The 18971-nt window shown below is 42.9% G+C and overlaps 1 protein-coding gene across 2 annotated transcripts in view; it reads right to left on the bottom strand.

Annotated features, from left to right (window-relative positions):
* Positions 1-18971, bottom strand: part of Alk (ALK receptor tyrosine kinase) — a 719891-nt gene that overhangs the window by 258686 nt on the left and 442234 nt on the right. The gene's annotated exons all lie outside the window — the stretch shown is intronic.

Here is an 18971-nt window from a genome sequence, read left to right as displayed (position 1 = left end):
CATTGGACAGCAATTAAGTAGGGCCTTAGCTCTTAAAAGGACAAAAATAAAAGTGAGCCTTAAAATTTTCCTAAATTAGTGTCTGGGAGGAATTTCTAGGCGACATTATAATGAAAATAAAGTGTGGGTATAGTGGATCCACCTCTCGTAGATGTCTCGGGAGGAAGACAGCTCTGCAGAGGAGTAGCCTGAAGTGTTCTCCTGAGCTTAAGTTATTACAGTCAAGGCTCTGAGTAATCTGCACCCCAGCTAGTAAGAGAGCAGACAGACCTATTAGTTGAGGGGTCGTTCAGTGAGCTATTGTGAGAGTCACACTTTAAGAGTGGTAGGGTTAAATCAGTCACAGATTAAAGACCTACTGCAAACCTGGCACAGTACACTTAAAAGCGAGTCACTCAGCATGTCAGAATGAAGTCAGCACTTTATGAGAACATAGCAGAAAGCTAGTTCCTATATATAAAACCGTGGGATCTAGTAACCAACCAGAAATTACCAGGCATTTGAAGATCTGACATCAAATCAGAGAAACAATCTGTCTGGAAACAGAACAAGAAGTGATAGAGATATGAGAATTACTAGAACACTGTCCTAAGATGCCTATTATAATTCCTTTAAATATAGTCAACAGAATTGTATCAGCATCAGCGATGTGGTTCTACAAAGAGGTAGAGTAAAAATATATAAATATTTTAGGGATTTTGCATTGTTTTCAGCAACTTAGTTCTTCTGTTATAGTAACGGAAGCAGACACAGTAACTTACTGGCGAATGGCATAGTTCAAACAACAGTTTATTCATATGAAGAAGTATAAGATTAAATAGCCCGCATATTGTTCTTTGTTGATCTGTGTATACCGGAAGATACAAACTTATCAAGGTAGAAATAAAAGACTTACAAAGATCCAATAGACATTTGGTAATGTTTGCGTGTGATTTTTGTCGTAACTACTGGGAAAAAGTTACGGTTGGCCTCTAGCAGGTGGAGACACCATCTAAACCTCTGAATGTCGACAAAACCGTTCCCCTGACAAACACGTTATCTAACTCTGGATGCTCATTATATCATTGTTGAGAAATTTTGCTGCAGGGGAAATGATCAGATCTGAAGACAGAGTAATGGAAACTATTCTACCTGCAGCTGGAGGGAAAAGGACCGAAAACCTAATAGCATTCCACCATTAATACTAAACAATGTGATCCACAATACGTGCAACTGGAGTCTCAGAAATGGGATAGCTGTCTGAAAAAAATAACAGAAATTTATAAATTTGTTGAAAACTATAAATCAGGAAAAAAACTAAAAACAGAGGTTGAATCCTATAAAATCGATTTAAGATAAGGAAAGGGATATTAAAGTGTTCAAAGAAGTGAGATAAATAAGAAACATGGGCGGAGCAGCAGAATGCCAGAAACCACGCAAGCAGGAAGCAGTGGAGATGGAGAACTAAGGGAAAATACCAAGTTCAGATTCTATATGCATCGATATATCCTTTAAAATAATAAAAAAAAGGGTTTCGTGAGAAATAGAAAACTTACAGAAACTTTCATTCTAAGAAATGGAGAAGGAAGTTCTTCAGAGAGAAGAAAAATATTCCAGATAGATATCGGGGTCTCCACAAAGGAATGGAATATGTTACTAATGGAAAATACCTAAGTAAATATTAAAAATATAATTTTGTCTCATTTAAAAATTCATTAAAAAGGCTTGACTGCTTAAAGCAAAAATAGTGGCCATGTAGTATATTATGGGTCTCATGTAAAATTAAAAATATATGACGGCAGAAAGACCAAGGCTGGGAGAGATAGGAAATGTACTAATACTAGGATCCCATTACTATGTATGAAGTAATATTAGTTAAATGTAGATCGTAAGACATTGAAAATGAATACTAACAGCCTTAGAATGAGAGAAAGAGAGAGAGAGATGACAACTTACAGGTGAATTTATAATTTAATTAGAAAACAAATCTTTAGTAATTAGTAATTCTATGATTCTGAGTCTCCTGGACATTATGTGGACATTGTTCTTTCTTCTTCTCTAGGAATCTAAGCAGACACTGCCACAGACCTGGGGAAAATTATCTCCCCAAAGTGATTACGTATTGACATGATAGTTTCAACTATCCGTTGTCTCTCACAGTTCACAACAAAACACACACCATCATATATACATATACTCACAATGGCACACATAAACACACTCATATTCATATACACATACAATGACACATACACACTCACTCATACATACACATAGACACTCATGACGTCACACACATTCATGTGCATATGCAGGCACACAGTCATATACAAGCACACAGTCACACAAGTGCATAATCTCTCTCTCACACACATATACACACACACTCTTATACACACTCTTATACACACTTATAACACAGTCATACACATATCATGACATACATTCACCATGCACACACTCAGATGCTCAACACACTTTATTTGGGACAATAAGTTCCTAACATATCTCATAAATGTCTGTGCAATTTTCAAAGAAATGTCAATATGGGTCACGGCACAAATCTATTTCGAAGTCTCATTTTAGAAAACTCACACAATGTTTGTGATGAACACTTAACTTCTACTGTGTGGAGTCATTAAAGAGATCCTCTACTATTTTTCTCTATTTGTACCTATGATTCCATTTGCCTTAGGGCACTGTTTTCTTTCTTTTGATACAACTTTGCTCCAGGCCATCTACTTTGTTGTATTGTTATGAAACACGTTTTTACATGTTTGTTCTGAGGCTCACCCCTCCCCCCAAAACTTTATCAATTAATCACAAGTCAGTCACTCGATGCTTGGCTTGCAGACAGCTCCTCTCTGTTTGGATTACTGAAGCCACTAGACCGTATATTTTATAATATAATGTGAGTTTACACTTGATTGGATAGTCATTTTTGATAGGTTATTGTGACGGCTTTAGTGGACATCTATAATTTTGTGTGATGTGTGGTGATCAACGCTCTTATCTTTTGGGGGAAGGGTTTCACATCTCCATTTAACTAGACTCTTGTAGAGCTGTGAACAGATTCTCCCTCTCAGTGTCTAAGCCTGGTAGCACTCATTGCCCTCCCATACAATACTGAGTTATCTGTGCCCATGAACCAAGATGGGATGCTTACTTTTCTTTTAGCAGATGACATGGATGCTGGTGGACCTCCTACCCCTACCTCTGGGGTTGTACACGACGAGAGCCACACTTAATGAGCTTCTAAGAACCATAGTTCTATAAAGAGTCTAAAAAGAGGTTCTTATAGAAGAAAGAGTAGAAGAATGGCAACAGAGGCCTCTTAATAGTAACTAACATATAGTTAATTTAAGATATATCACATTCTTACTATGTTTCTATGTAAAATATATTACATACTTACTATATATCTATATAACATATATCACATGCTTACAATGTGTCTATATAAAATACATCACATACTTAATATGTATCTATGTAAAATATATCACATGCTTACAAGGTATCTATGTAAAATATCACATACTTACTATGTATGCATGTGACAGATACTATATGCTGTTGAAGCCTTGGGCATATGACAGTGAAACACATTCTTTGGCGCATAACTTAGGGAATTCTTGAGCCCCATGGTATGGAAGACCATGAACTCCATTTCACAAGTTTAGGGTGTATGTTTTGAACCTGAGTGTCTCACAGAGACCAATGTTTTAACTATTTGGCCCCTGGCTGATGGCACTATTTTAGGAGACTCTGGAATCTGTAAGAGATGAGGCAGAGTTGGCAGCAGAAGGCCCCAGCAGGTGAGCCTTCAAACTGTACACCCACCTCTACACATCTGTGTCCCGTCCTCCACCGTGGAGGAACATGTGTCATGACACATGACATGAATTCAGACATGCCTTTCCTCCCATGACGACCTAAAATCCTCCTGAAATAAGGAGCCAGAACTAAGTGTAAAGGGAATGAACAAACACGCAGGTTTTTCAGTTACATGAGCCAACTGATCTTTTTTTTTTTTAAACTTAAGTATTGCTGTCTCTTTACAATGATACCATTGGAAAGAGGCTGTTAACTCTGGATCAAGAAGCTAGAAGTCTGACTGAAAAGATGTGCCTCGATATCTCCATGTTCTTTCTGGTTTAAAACTTCCAAGTCCAGCTGGAGCAGTGCTTCCCAAAGTGTGGGACATGTAGGAGTTCAGAGAGCCTGTCAGGGCTTCTTCAAGGTCATAGATATTTCCACCAAGACATCAATTGACCCTTTAATATACATTCTTGCAAAAATATATAGTAGAATTTTCCAGAAGCTCTATAACTTCTATTTGGCCAGACATTAGGGAATTTCTAAAAAAATGAACAAGTTGACATTCTAAGTTTGTTTTAGTTTGGGTACACATGACTGGTTTTCATTAAAACATGTCATCCACATGAGCATATTCTATAAGAGATTTGTTACTATTTGTAAATAAATGGATATGCTTCAAACTTTCTCAATTTAACATCTAGTATAACAAAACCAATAGCCATGACTCACATTGGCAAAACTCTCTGGGATCCTCAGTAATTCTTCTTAGGATTGGAAAGGAGATGGAAAACTGTAAGGCCTGCTGCCCTAGACCAATGCTAAGCACACAGGGGTGACAGGGGTCATGAGACCCAGAGTAGGACATTTGCTTGCAGGAGAAATGAGCACAATATAAGTTCATGAACAGAAATGTCTGAATGCTATTCTTTTAAATGACAAGTTCCTGCCTCTGATAGAGTTGGCATGAAACAAAGCACCATTTGTGTTAGGATGATGTCAGGCATCCATGTGGCTCAGAAGCTGCCAGTCCTAGTGAGGCCCTATGGGGTAGAAATGAGCATGTATGATTCTCGTCAGGAAGCCGCTCCTGCTGTCAAACCTGAGTGAAGGAGCAGATAACTGGTCAATGAGGTAATGTAGCGATGGGTGCTCTGACCCAGGCCACATCGGCGTATACATCAGACCAACTTAAAGGATTAGTGCTATCAGTGATCGATAGCTATTGTCTTGTGCCAGATAGATTCTCAATGCAGAGCCCCAGATGTGACAGCTCCTGGGGAAGAACCAGTGGATCCAATAGTAAAGCAGCAGGTGGGTTTCAGATATTACAGTTTATATTACCCCGATACTCTGAGTAGGTTATCTCACTTTAACGTTGAGACCTGTGCTCAATTTCTTCTCTGTCAGAAATGTAGAGCTACTGGGCTTACTTAGTCCTTCTATGCTTTTACATACTCTCCGTCTCCATGACAACCAAACTTCTCCTTACTCTTTCCCAATGCTGGTCCCCTTTCTGGCTCTATTAAAAACATTGTCCTTTTCTGCACTGAGTGTCCAGGGGCTTAGAGCGTTTGGGTCCTGTCTTGCCAACCATCTCAGCAATGTTCTACTCCCCACTAGGTTCCCATAAGTTTCTCTTTCCCTCCAATCTTTCACTGAGGCTCCACAGTCATGTGTCACTCACTCATCACGGGATCAGAAGAAAGCATAGCTTCTCTGGGAAGACCACCGTCCATAGTTTATAGAATTCAATATAGTCTTACCTGGAAGTAGGCCCATGTGGTTGAAAACCAAGATTTCAAGAAAATAACAGGAAAATTATCCGGAACGTAAGGTCCATGTATTTAAAGAGTCAGTAAATCTAATTCCCAGTCTTAAGAGAAAGCATTAAATAAGATTTTCTATGTTGATTGATGTTGTACAACTTTGAGAACAAAGGCTAGCAGGACAGACAAGACGGAAAACTGTGAGTACTAGAAATAGCACACACGGGTTGGGGATTTAGCTCAGTGGTAGAGCGCTTGCCTAGGAAGCGCAAGGCCCTGGGTTCGATCCCCAGCTCCAAAAAAAAAAAAAACAAAAAAAAACAAAAAAGAAATAGCACACACAAAATAAGATCATTATGTTTTATACATTCATATAAGGATATAGTCAAGGAAACAGACAAGAAATCTATTAAAAAATTGTGGATTAAAAAAATGCCCGAATTAACCTATCTAGAAGGATTACAGAGAGGTCCAAGGTGAGGGACCACTAGGAAATAGTTGGGATGAATCTCCTGCGGTGAGTGAACCTGTTCCCAAATGACCCCTGTCTACTTCAAGTTGTACAGTGGAGGGTACACACATTGTGAACCTGGACAAGCTTTCTCTATCATACTCTGTCCAGATTCCCAGCTCACATTATATAATGTGTGTGTGTGTGTGTGTGTGTGTGTGTGCGCATGTATCTGTGCATGCGTGTGTGTGTGTGTGCATGTGCATGTAACTGTGCATGCGTGTGTGTGTGCATGTGCATGTATCTGTGCATGCGTGTGTGTGTGTGCATGTGCATGTATCTGTGCATGCGTGTGTGTGTGTGCATGTGCATGTATCTGTGCATGCGTGTGTGTGCATGTGCATGTGTCTGTGCATGTGTGTGTGTGCATGTGCATGTATCTGTGCATGCGTGTGTGTGTGTGTGTGTGTGTGCATGTGCATGTATCTGTGCATGCGTGTGTGTGTGTGTGTGTGTGATCCTTGCAAGCCCTACCACTACAATAGTCAAAGCTATCTATGGAGTGGGATGGAAGTGCTAACAATTACCACGTATGTACACCCAACCCTGTCCTTGCCCAGTAGTTAGCTAAGGAAAGAAGAAAAGAAATAGCATTTGGAAAAGAAACATAAAACGAACAGAATAGAAAGTCCAAAGGAATCTATCAGCTTTTAGAATCAATAAAGTCATTAACAGTCTAGTATGATCTTTGAGTTACAGTAAACCCATACCAAAGAAATATGTACTTTCAATGTGAGTCACAAAGGAAAAACACATTTGGCAACTAATTTTCACAACTTTCTACTGTGTAACATCATAGGAAAACCATGATGGTTTTATATGATCCAGTACAATTACATTTTAAGATAATATTTCCACTTACTATTTGAAAACTTCAATATGATACATCTATTGCATAGAGAGGAGTTGTAAAGAAAACCCTGCATAAATCTTTGTGTTCTTATTCCCCCGTTACTTATGAAATAAAAAGGTGTGTACTGTGAAAAAATAAATAACTTTTAGAAAATAATAACATACATAAATAAGTCTACCGAAAATATGAGCAAAAACCTAAAAAAACCCACAAAATATCACTGCGAGGAGTGAAGGAGTCTAGATCTGTGACGTGCTGTATGAATCCTGTGCTGAGAAACCCAGAGACTCAGAACTGAGGAGAGCCACTTCTCCCAATTAATGTGTGTATAATACGGTCCAAAGAAAGAGCCCAGCAGAGTTTTTTTTTAACATAATTTATATGGTAATTACAAAAATATATACATAAATGCAAAGGCTATGCATGGCAGAGACAGTCTTGAAGATGAATGAATTTTGTGTAGTGACAGAACCAGATGTCAAGACATATTATAAAGCTACATTAATTAAGACAGAGGATTCGTTATAAATACAGACAAGAGCCACCTACTGAATTGAAGCCGTAAAGAAAGCCACATTCGTCACCACCTCCTCACAGCACCCAGTGGGGACAGGATCATCTTTCCAACACTGTGCTGTGTCACTGGGGCCTCTCTAGTCTGAGCATCAGGGAACTGTGGACCCGAGTGTGGAAGGAACAGCAATAATCCTTCCAGAAACTAACATGAGAGAATTCATGTATGACAGAGAGGTTTCTTAGAGAGGCCACCAACCATGTGAGACACACTGGGAAGTTCAAACGACAACAAACGACAGCAAACCAGGACAAGCGGCCGCCAAGGAAAAAACATGTGCAACATCTACAGTGCAAGCATCTGGAATTGGACTTTTGTCCAGACGTGTGAGGAACCCATAGCATCAATAAGAGAAATATAAAAACACCTTTAGCAAATGGTGAAAATCTGTTTTACAAAAGAATTGCACAGTACAAAGGTGAGGAGTCCCAGAACATTATTCACCTGGGAATGGTAGATCAAAACCACAAGGAAAAACTATTTTACACGTAAGCCTATAAAATCCATTAATTCTTTCCCTCCCTCCCTCCCTCCCTCCCTCCCTCCCTCCCTCCCTCCCTCCCTCCCTCTCTTTTTCCCCCCTTCCCTCTCTCCTTCATTCTCTCTCTCTCTCTCTCTCTCTCTGGTTCTATATATGTGTCACACTTTTCCCTTTTTCTTCCTCCCTTCCTCCCTTCCTTCCCCCCGCCTCTCTCTCTCTCTCTCTCTCTCTCTCTCTCTCTCTCATTGAACCCAAGGCTTTTTATATGTCAGGTAAGTGCTCTCCCATTAACCTTTATTGCCAGAAGAGACGCATTCTCAGTGTGATGCCACAGGAAGCACCAGCTGGCCCAATCATTTTGACAGACTCCTTAGAAATAATTTATAAAGATGACTAAATAGATATTTTCCTGTTTGTCCTTCCATGCAAATATCCCAAATAAGTACACCAAACATGCTCAGAAAAAACCAATTCACCAGACAAATTGTAGTATTTTATACAATGGGATATTCTGCAACAAAATACAAACAACATGCGATCGAATGGAAATCTCTCACAAAAATTGTTAAAGAGTGAGGGATGGCTTGGTAGTTTATAGAGGTTGCTGCCCTTTCAGAGGATCTGAGTCCAGCTCCCAACACCCATGTAGGGTGGCTGAGAACCACTTGTAACTACAGCTCCATGGGATCCAATTTCCCCTTTTCTGGCCTCTGTGGGCACTTACACATATGTGGCACATACACACACACACACACACACACACACACACACACACACACACACACACACACACACTGTCTATATTTAATATCTATATATCCTTATATCTATGAATATAATCTATATATAAGTAAATGTAAAAACAATGTTCATGTTTATTTACATGGATTTATGTGAAAATTTAAAATTAGAACAACTTTATAGTGAGAACAGCCAAATAATGACTCTCCTTAAGGGCTATAACGGTGAAGGGGAGTACAGGACAGAATCCTAGATGCTGGAACGTCCCATACTTTGATCTTGGTAGCAGTTGTGTGAGTGATTTCATTCTGGGATAATTTGCCCACTGAAGTGTGCCTGTTGGTATATGAGCTTTTAGTTTATGAAATGAGTTAGATGATGGAAAATGGAAACATCGAGGCAGACTGGTGCTTTTGGTGACAGTGATGACTCTGATTCAAGCATCACTCATGCATCTCAAGTTTATCAAATGCCTGAATGGTGGGTTCTATGCAAGAACGAAACATGAACCAAGTGTGGAGGTGCATGCCTGCCATCCCAGCTCCTGGAAGAGAGCATGAAAAGAAAGAGAAAAAAAAAGAATCAAGGGGAAACACCTAGCCTCCCCACGGTGACCCCTACAGTGACTAACTATATAGCACTATTTTTTTTTCTTTGCCTCTGAAACACAATTGTGGATTCAAGAATACAGTCTCCCTTCACAAGAGAGAACAGGAAGACATATACTCACTTCGGAATTAATATTGGATTCCTTTGGATTTTGGGAAGTTTGGCTCAAGATAAGTTTCTGGTGGAGTGGAGTGGGCTGGTAGGGTCTTGATTCATCAGATGAAGCCGAAAGGCAAAGATTGTAGAGCACGAAGCCGGAACTGATTATTTTATTTTATGTATGTGACTATACTGTATCTATCTTCAGACACACCAGAAGAGGGCATCAGATCCCATTACAGATGGTTGTGAGCCACCCTGTGGGTGCTGGGAGTTGAACTCAGGACCTCTGGAAGAGCAGTCAGTGCTACTAACCACTGAGCCATCTCTCCAGTCCCCGGAACTGATTATTTACTCAAAGTGCATTGTCACTTGGTCCTGTCCACCAGGCCTGCCACTCACTTGTCAAGATGAGCTCTAAGAGCATTTTGAGGAGACACCATAGGGGACCCCTTGAAGTTTCTGAAGAAGCTGCTGAGGGTTTTATGTCTGATCTGGAGTCTTCGCTCCTGTGTTACTTCTTCTTATCTCCCTGACTTAGCCACTAGCTCTTCCTCTCTGAGGTCTGATCCTTCAACTTGCTTCCTGGACAAGCTTTACATGGTAACAGCCAGAGATGAACAGGAGGCCAGAGGTCAACAGCCAGTCTCCATGCAGAACCAAGGTCATGTATCTGAGACACCCTAGGCCTCTGGAGCTTAAAGAAGGCACGGCAGATGCCTTCCCTTCATGGAACCATTATAGTAATATTATCCTCATCTGAGTGACAAGCAGAGGCAGGGAGAGGCTGCTGCTGAAGCACAGAGTGTGTTGGTGGCCGGTCTCCCTCTCCCTCTCCCTCTGATTACTCTTTCCAAGGGGGTCTCCAATAAGTATACGGGCAACCACATAGGGGCATTCCTGGGCTTGTCTGTAGTTAGCTGAGTAAAGCTGTGTGTGTCTAGTTTCTCCAAACTGGTACTAGCAGACTCGGACAACCTGCAGCCTGTTGGTTGGTTGCATATAACCTAAGGTAGCTAGAACTGCAGCCCAACACAAAATCCCACTTACCTAAGGTATTATGAGATGTGGGTGGGTGGGGGAGTTGTGGGTATGTGAGCATTTCTGTGTGGGTGTAGGCCAAAGGTCAACATTAAGTATTGTCCTTGATTTCATTCTCTCTCTTAATTAATATAGAGGTCCTAGATTTGGATAGACTGTCTCTGTCTTAGCTAGGGTTTCTATTGCTCTAATGAAAAACCACAATTAATAGGTACTTGGGGAGGAACGGGGGTTTTTCACCTTATAGCTTGTAGAGAAGCTGGGGCAGGAACTCAAAGCAGGAACCTAGAAGCAAAAGCCGATGCAGAGGCCATGAAGGGATGCTGCTTACTGGCTTGCTCCTCATGGCTTGCTCGGCCTGCTTCCTTATATCATCCAGTACCACCCACCAAGGAGTGGCACCACCCTATCGAATTGTCCCATACATACCAATTGTCCCATACATACTATGTCCCATAGTCAAGAAAATACACCCCAGGCTTGCCCATAGGGCGGCCATTCTGGTGGGAGCATTTTCTCAACTGAGGTTCCCTCTTCCAAAATGACTCTAGCCTGCGTCAAGTTGAAACAAAAACTAGCCTGTTACAGTGACCACATCTCCAGGGATTTGCTTGTCTCTGCCCTCAACTAGTGTTGGGATTACAGGCACACAGTGCAGTGTCTGGCTCTTTCTCCACTTTTTAATGTGGGTGCTGGGAGTCTGAGTGAACATCTTAAACACTTTACTCACTGAGCCATTTCCTTAACTCCAGTTGTGAGGTGTGTGTGTGTGTGTGTGTGTGTGTGAGAGAGAGAGAGAGAGAGAGAGAGAGCGCTTCCTCGCTTCCTCTCTCTCTCTCTCTCTCTCTCTCTCTCTCTCTCTCTCTCTCTCTCTCTGTCTCCCATAGTTTGTGCAGTTCTCCATAGTGAAGTTTTGAGATGACAATGTCACATCCTGTTGTCAAAAGCTTGGACACACCTGCTACAAAGCAGGCAGCTGCCACCGCGGTTACTTCACCTCAGGGAGGCTGGGTAAATGTTGCTCTCTCTCTCTCTCCGTACAGTTATCAAGAAACCTCCCCCAGACCACTTTCTGCCTGGCCTAGCCTTTCAGTCAAAGGTCTGGGGAAAAAATGTGTCTGGAAATTTAAAAACCGCTGAAGGCACCGCTGGCTTCCATGGAGTAAAGGAGCAAAAGAGCTCCGGATAAAGACTCATTCATCTCAAGGAGCTTCACGCTTGAAAGGCGCTGAGCGCCTGAAGAGAAATTGTGCAAACTGACATCACAATAAACAGGGGAAGCATGTCTATAAAACCCCAGACAGGCGGCAGTGCAGCCGGTGACATCGAGTCCCACAACGGCTGTGAAATGAGTCTCAGTCATCCTGTGTAGGGACGCTTCAGACAGATGGGTAGACCGAGAGGCAACAGACCCGAGACAAGGAGCAAGCTCAGCCCAGCAGGGGTCATTGTCCTGGGGGATGAGGAGAGATGGTCACAAGGCTCCCAGGGAGCACAGACAAGTTTGCTACCTGCCTTTCAGATTTGCTGAGTGAACCCAGGACCGAGTCTTTTGTTCCTTCCTGAAATCATTGGCTCCCCCACTCACTCATTCGATGCACAGTGAATGCATCCTCGGTTCCCAGCTTAATATTGGAATCTGGATATAAACCCAAAACCAGACCTGTTTTCTGGCTTAATCCTAAAAGATCTACTATCAATTTTTTTTCACATTTGTAGAAGTAATTTTAGAAAGGTTATATTACAGGAAACGCATGAGATCATCAAGAAGGAGATTTTGAAGACCACACAAAACCTCACTTCTCACCAGCAGTCACTGAATATTTATGACACCTTGGGTAGGGTGTCATGTGCCCATGTACCCGGTGCAGAGGGGTGGGGGTGAGGAGACTGGAAGTACCAGGGGGACTGGAGGATGAAGGAATTTGCCCTGAGATGAAGGGGCTCTTGGTGGAGGCTGAGGTGGAACTCCCCAGGAGAGAATACAGGAAGGAGTAGGAAAGCCTGGAGACAGAGGTTCAGGGTACCTAAAAGCACCCCGGGGCAGGGGAGCAGACAATAAGGCAGTCACAGAGCTCCCAGCTGGCAGCCATCTTGGATTCCACCCTGCGGCATTTCTTACAGCAGAAATGAACTGAGGTGTGCCAGCGATGTGTTGCTAATGACTTCTCAAGCATGACTGAATTGTTTTTTAACTGTGAACCACATCGGAGCAGACTCAGGTGGCTACTGTGATGCGCTTTAGTCTCAGCTACAATGCATTCGGATAAGCTTCACAGGAAGGCGAGAAGAGGCAGGGCAAGGCAAGCAAGGATGGATCTTTAACACAGGGAAATGTCCACCACCCTTTCGCTGGTCTGACGAATTGCAAGTCCAACGGAGACTGAGCCCATCCAGTCTTGATGCCTGCCATAGCTCAAGCATAGCATTTGCATAGGAGAGTGCATGGGATTTGCGCATGCACGTAAGCAGTACTTATGGAATGCATACATATGTCTTGACAAGCAACACACTTTGGTGAACAAACTTCCCTGTTGTCACAGTACCGCTAGGCCAGTCAAGGTGAGAGGGGCAGCTTCTAGACAAATAAAACACACCCACAAATGCTCTGTGACAAATGGTGACAAATAAGGAAAGGGTAGTAGCCAAGGTCCTGCCATGACGTTGGTTAATTAGACCACGAGCTGGGAGGAGATCCTTGGGGATTATATTCCCTTCCTTCCCAGAGGTACTAGAGGATACCAGACACCAAACCATCACCGAGTGGAAGTCATACTGTGCTTGTGCCCTTGCATGTGTGTTCTACATGGGACTGACATTTGCTGGGGCAGAGCCTAGCTAGTGTGGCCAACAGCACTAACTTTAGAGATAAGATGGACATGATCTGACCTGTGTTCTAAGAAGACAGCGACTGCCACTTTTGTGATCTTTTGAGGCGCTTTCTATAGTTCCCAGAATGGGTCTAGATGGTCCATGAGAGCTCTCTAGTTATCCCACTTAAAACTCTTGCCCAAACAACTACCCTGTCTTTAGGCAAAAGCAGCTAGTCACTATTGGTCTTCTTCGTGGACCTAAAGGAGGCTAAAGGACAACCTTGATCATTCTACTACAGGTGCTGGCCATTTGGCTTCTGTGGAGGAGCTCTCCCTGGCCTGGAGCTCGCTACATAGACTGGGCTGATTTGGCCAACAAATCCCAAGGATCTGCTCATCTCTTCTTCCCCAGCGCCCTGATTGAAATGATTATAAGCATGTGCTAACATGGTAGCTATTCCTATTAGCTGGGTTCTGGGGATTAAACTCAGTTCGTCGTGCTTCATGCTTAAGCAACAAGCCCTTTATAGACAGGCAGCACCATCTCCCCATCCCCAATGGCTACTCTTTCAATTGTCCCTGAACAACTTCCGAGGGCCTCACCCTGATTCTTCTTGTGATCAAAGTGGTTTCCATAAAGTGAAATCGAAGAACAGTGTGACAGCTAATAAGGCACAATGCCATTGCTAGCCTGTCGATTAGCAAGGAGAAATAGTTAGGCCAAATAAATAAATGGTAGATGGAGTGTCAGACAAGCAGAGGGGCCCAAGGCTGTAATGGGGTTCCATGAGTAAAGTTTCTTCTGGACACTGTCTTCTGCCTATAGGAATTTACTTGGCTATGTGTTAGGGAGATGGGCTCTGTGTCAGTGGGATAGAGACTATAGGGAAGCCTTTGTTGGCCAGTATAGATTTGACACTACAAAGAACTCTAAAGACTACCAGGGCTGAGGTGGTCATAGAAAGGCATGATGCCTGGAATGGAGAAGGGAACTGAGCAGAAGTGTACATTGCCTTAGGGTTGCGTGCGACATACAGGGAGATGACTCCTGGTATAGAGAACATGAGGGGGTCACCGATGCTGGAATGAGCCAGGCAGTCTGACGAAGAGATCCCCTTGTTAATAAGATGAGAGCCCTGGATCCACCTCCTTCCCCTACCAAGCAGCATCACCAGCTATGAGACGGAGATCTGGGGCACTTTTATTTAGCCTTTCTGAGATTCCATTGTAAACAATGCCCTGCAATGCCTGGCTCTCTTGCTGGGATGTTGTGAGATTGAAGCCTTGAGTCTGCCTAGTCAAGTGCTCAGTGCGCTCAAGTGGACTTTCCTCCCTCAGAGAAGCAGACCAGTGAGCCCTCACCTGCAGGTTTAGGCCTTTTGAGCCAACACTTGACTGTAGTGTATGATCCTTCGTAAGTTCAAAGGCTCCAGGATTTTGAAGGTCACAGACCAAACCGAGTCCCAGCTTTGCTTGGTTGGGGACCACAGCTGTGCTGAATTGACAGATGGGTAACTGGCTGCCAGTTTCAGAGGTGCAGTGGTGGCAGGCATCGGGTCTGGTGGAGTCAGAGGCATCAGGCCACATGGGCACTCTGGTCCTGGCTAGATCACCTAGGTCAGCAATTGGCAGGCAGGCAGAAAATGTGGGCTGACTGCTATTAAGAACCTCAAGACATGGGTCCTGGCTAGAGCTGCTGTGTGGAAACACATTGAAGAGGTGAGGTTAGCTGACAGAATATTGATACTAAAAAGGCAACAACAACAACAAACCAAAAAAAGAAGAGAGAGAGAGAGAGAGAGAGAGAGAGAGAGAAGAGAGAGAGAAAGCGAGAGTGAGGTACTATTCTCCCAAGTCTTAGTTCAATATTGATAAGCTCTACAAAGTACTGTTCCTCTTGATACATGTTTCTGTATCCATAAAGATGAAGAAGAGACTCTCTCTTTCAGCTTCTTAGAACTCTCCAGGTTTCCTGCTTTAGGCTCCAGACCCAAAGGAAAGAAATATGAATATTAATTGAATCACCAATAGAATATGAATATAAACTATGCATGTGATTATAGAGATACGTATGAATACAGCCCTTGTCTCCTTCCTCCAGACTCTGGGAGAGGACAATTCATTCCATGTTCTGTTTGAAATCAACACATCCTCTTTTATGTACATCCCATACGTGTATGTACAAAATAGCTTTCTCAGCCATTGTCTGCCGTAAGCCATAAGAAAGATAGTTAAATGCTGCCACCAGTGAGTGGGGGACAGAGTGTCTCTTCTTGTGGCCACTGTCTTCTCTCTACTCTATGGGCTGACCTTTAGGAAAACCCTGAATTAAAGGAGCACCCTTTCTCTGAGTTCCCTGCAGACCGATTGGGAAGTCCTGAATACCAGCAGAGGAAGTTCTTTAGGACAGGTGCTCAGTACGGATTTATGAAGAGCACTGAGCCTGTTCAAAGAAAGGGTCATTCAAGGTCAAGTGGCAGGAGAGGAGGCTTCAGAAGGCTCTAGGGATTTAAGATGTCTGCCGAAGGGATGGTTGGATCTGGAAAGATAAAGGTGGGAGTCCCAGCTTGCTGGAAGGACACGGGCAAGTGCATCTAGTCTGTGCACTTGGCTGTTACTCAAGCATTCCCCCAGAGACAGATCTGATATTAGAGCGCTCATGAGAACTTTAGTTTCTGGACCTGAAACATACAGGATCCGAGACCAAGATGTTTGCGTAGGTGGACACCATCCAGCGAAGCTCTGCCCATAGCTCCCTGCCTCTTTAACAGAGTGTTAATGTCCTAGGCTGGTCTCTAAGAAAGGATGATTAGCTAGTACGGATTTACCTAATCACATTACATTAACTGTACCACAGTGGAGAAGAAGGTGGTTTGTGAGAAAGTATGCTAAAACCTACGCTAACCCTGGGCTCCCTGCATATATCCCTGTAGTGCACTCATCCTACTGCAGGCATGTCCACAGTTCTCTGGAGAAAGGTCCCACTCAGAGCGTCCTAGGCTTGCAGTCAGAGCAATCCATAGGTTCTGAGCTCTTAACCCTAGCTGAGTCCTTGGAACCCAGCTCAGTGACCAAGACCAAGGAGGAAGGAGGTTAACAAGCTGGCTCAGGGACGCTTGAACATGGGGGGTCCAAATTCATTCCTTACCCATTCAGTGATTCTGGAATTAATTAAATATCCCATTTTACCCAAGCTTTAGGGTATTTTTGCTCTAGAAAGCATCTTTTCTCTTAACTAAATTGAGGCCCATAAATGAGAAATACAGTGCATGAAATCTCTGTGTGTCACGCCATAAATCTCGAGGATAGGCCTTTGCAAATCTCCCGTAGGATAAATTGTAGCAATAAAATGTTTGCATTTTCTCCTTGTAGTTGCTGGGTACATGGAGTTGAGACTTTCCCAGCCATGGGCACTTTGATTGAAGATCACGAGGCTATACAAGGGGATATGAGGCAGCTAGATTGTGGGCCCTGAGGGTGGCCAGTCCTCTGGCTCCCTTGCCACCATTCAGAAAGTATAGATGCTCTGCTCTGGCAGTGACCTTGGAAGAAGTTAGGAAAATCTGGAGGAGAGGTTCATATCAGGTGGAAGAAGAGATAGGTTTAAAACTGGAAAGGGATACCGTGTTTCTAGGAATCTGATAACGATTTTTGATCTAAACTATTTTTAATCTATAACTAAAATTTGCTTGTGTGTGTATAAATACACATATGCACACACATACATATATGTATATATACACACTATATATGCCCACACATATATATGCACATATACACTATGTAGTGTGTGTGTGTGTGTGTGTGTGTGTGTGTATAGATGGATGGAGGAATTCATTTTTCATCCTAGTTTTTAAGATAGGGTCTCACACTGAACCTGGAATTCACCAATTTGGCTCAACTGGCTGGACAGCAAGCACCACGGCTGCACTCATTCCTGCTCCCCACCCCCCAGGTCTGGAACTATAGGTGTAAGTGTCACACCGGGCTCTTCACACGGTTGCTGTGGATCTGAACTCAGGTCTTCAGGCTTGCGCAGTGAGCACATCATCAAACTGAGCCATTTCTCCAACCCCTCAAAATTATTTTTTCTTACCAGTCTTCTTTGTTCCTTTCAACCTGTCTTCCAGTATTGTATTCATTCAATTAAAATTAAAGAATAGTTTTTTTAAAAAAATGAATTAACAAAGTCTTATATCTCCGCACAAAAAATCAATATGTAGAGTGAAAACAGAAGTTCCCCAAGCTATCTACATCATGAAAGCATGTGTGTGTGTGTGTGTGTGTGTGTGTGTGTGTGTGTGTGTGTGCTGTCCAGCAACATGTTCACGGATAGGAAAGGTATGACATCATCGGTTGTGGAACAGCAACCAGAAGTCTCAGAGGAGGGTGATGAAAGATGAAAGATGGGTAAAGACATATCTCAATCTATTAAGACAAGAAAAAGTCCAAAATATTTAGTGTAAAATATTAATGTTTACTAATTCTAGCAAATGAGTATGTGGGTACTTGTCATAGAATATCACCTTATAATCATAATATTTCATAAATAAAGATATCTTTAAGGAATTACTATTATAGCCCACTCCTTTTGGAGAGGTACTAAAAGGCATCGCTTCAGATTTCTAAGGGACTTGTTTATTCCAATCTGGATATGGTCCTAGGAGACTGTGTTTATTGTGTCCCCTGGACCTTGAAGCATGTCGATGTTTCTTTTTATATCTACCCAACCTCGACACTTACTTTACCCAGCAACTGAGAGAAGAGGTTGGCTAGACATAGGAAGGGAAGAGCAGGGGCTGGTCTTGTTGGCCTGAGCCTGGTAGGCATTACTATCAGTACCTGGACAGATGCAAACACAGGAACTGGGAGAGCTCCAGGGAAAACTATTTAGGATTAGAGAAACTGGATGGGGTGTTACAAGTCAGTCATCTCAAACCTTAATGTGAGATTTCTGGATACCTTGTGTGGGGGTGTGAATGAGAATGCACCCCCCTCCCCCAGTGGCTCACAGAGTTGAATGCTGGGTCACCAGGGGGTGCCATTATTTGAAGAGATTAGGAGGTGAGGCTTTGTTGGAGTAGGTGTGTTCTTGTTGGAAGAAGTGTGTCACTGGGTATAGACTTTTAAGTTTCAATGGCCAAAACTAAGCCCTGTGTCCTCCTTTTTCCCACTGCCTGTGGATCCAGATAAAGAACTCTCACCTTCTCCAATGCCATGTCTGTGTGCTGCTGTGTTCCCTGCTATGGCCAGAATGGACCAAACCTCTGAAACTGTAAGCCAGTCCTAATCGAATGTTTTCTTTTATAAGAGCTGCCACAGTCATGGTGCCTATTCACAGCAACAGAACACTGACTAAGTCACCTTGCAGATTCTGTCCGAGAAGGGTGAAACCTAAGACAACACACCCAAGACAATCAGCGTGATATCACTGCTGTTGGTCCAGGGACTACACTTTGAGCAGCAAGATCCTAAAGAAGGGACAGATGTGGAGTGTGTCTCTTTGCATTACCCAGTATATCTCATGGCATATTTCTCTAACAGGAGTTCATTCGCCTATGCCTGAGGACCAGCTCAATGTAAAGAAGGGGAGGCCATGGTAAAGAACAGTGTAGCATATTGTTGTAGGGTTCCAGCCATTCTCCCAAGCCATAAAGCTACTCTGGGGCAGATCTGGACCTG

Source organism: Rattus norvegicus, chromosome 6 (assembly GCF_036323735.1).
Source record: "Rattus norvegicus strain BN/NHsdMcwi chromosome 6, GRCr8, whole genome shotgun sequence".
Lineage (NCBI taxonomy): Eukaryota > Metazoa > Chordata > Mammalia > Rodentia > Muridae > Rattus > Rattus norvegicus.
This window is presented reverse-complemented; position numbering and strand designations above follow the sequence as displayed.